The following is a 1382-nucleotide window of genomic DNA, read 5'->3' as shown; positions in this document are numbered from 1 at the left end:
AAACCTACTTTAACAGGAACTGAGTCAAGTATAGTTAGGCCTGCTGTTGCTGCAAATAATTTTAAACTAAAACCTAACACAATTCAAATGATCCAACAGTTTGTTCAGTTTGATGGTTTACAGGACGAGGACCCAAACGCTTATTTGGCAAATTTATTAGAGTTTTGTGACACTTTTAATATCAATGGCGTTTCTGATGATGCCATTCACCTTCGGTTGTTTCCCTTTTCGTTGAGGGACAAAGCTAAATAGTGGTTGAACTCGTTACCACGAAGGTCAATCACTACTTGGGAACAAATGACCGAAAAAATTTTACTTAAATATTTTTCGCCGGCTAAAATGGCTAAGTTGAGGAATGATATCTCTTCTTTTGTGCAGATGGATCTAGAGACACCCTATGATGCATGAAAGAGATACAAGGATCTATTGAGAAGGTGCCTTCACCATGGGTTGCCTTTATGGTTGCAAGTTCAAACGTTTTACAATGGTGTGAACCCCTCAACAAGGTAACTGATCGATGCAGCTGCTGGTGGGACTATCAATAACAAAACACCTGAAGTGGCTTACGAATTTATTGAAGAGATGTCACTGAATAACTATCAGTGGCAAGTCATGAGAACAAAGCCGACAAAAGCAGCCGGTGTTTTCAACCTCGATGCGGTTACTATGCTATCTAACCAAGTAGAACTTTTAAATAAAAAGATTGACGGTTTATGTGGTTCTACTCAGGTACATCCAGTGATGAGATGCGATTCTAATGGCGGAGGAGCGCACACAGAATATCAACCTTTCAATCCTAGCACCGAGGAGGAACAAGTCCAATATATGGGTAACAATAATTCTAGATCTCAAAATAACTCATATAGTAACACATATAATGCAGGTAGGAAGAACCATCCCAACTTCTCGTGGGGTGGTGAAGGGAATCAAAGGCCACAACATCCTCCGGGTTTTCAACAACCATCTTACCAACAGGAAAAGAAGCCGAACCTTGAGGAGATGCTAACAAAGTTTATCTCGGTGTCAGAAACTCGCTTTTAGAACACCAAAAAATCACTTAAGAATCAACAAGCATCGATCCAAGTGCTCGAAACTCAGATAGGACAGCTCGCCAAACTAATTTCTGAACGACCACAAGGTAGCTTGCCAAGTAATACTGAATCTAACCCAAGGGAACAACTCAACACAATTACCACTCAAGGCAAGGAAGGGTTAGTTGAACTTGAACCAAAACCAAGGCAAGGAATGGTGGCAAGTAAAGGTAAAGGTAAGGTAGTCCACAGTGAGCAACAACCAGTAAGTAAAGAGTACAAACCACGGGTGCCATACCCCAATACGACAAGGAAAGACCGCACAGATGAACAATTTGGTAAATTCCTTAA

At 40.9% G+C, this 1382-nt stretch overlaps 1 non-coding gene across 1 annotated transcript; it reads right to left on the bottom strand.

The window, feature by feature from the left end:
• Positions 1-345: 345 nt before the first annotated feature.
• On the bottom strand, positions 346-452 carry LOC121209142 (small nucleolar RNA R71). Its single transcript, XR_005904259.1, has one exon. It is a non-coding gene; the product is annotated as a small nucleolar RNA R71 (small nucleolar RNA).
• Positions 453-1382: the final 930 nt, after the last annotated feature.

Source organism: Gossypium hirsutum, chromosome A10, assembly GCF_007990345.1.
Source record: "Gossypium hirsutum isolate 1008001.06 chromosome A10, Gossypium_hirsutum_v2.1, whole genome shotgun sequence".
Taxonomy (NCBI): Eukaryota; Viridiplantae; Streptophyta; class Magnoliopsida; order Malvales; family Malvaceae; genus Gossypium; species Gossypium hirsutum.
The sequence above is the reverse complement of the archived record's forward strand: the minus strand, read 5'-3'. Positions and strand labels throughout refer to the sequence as shown.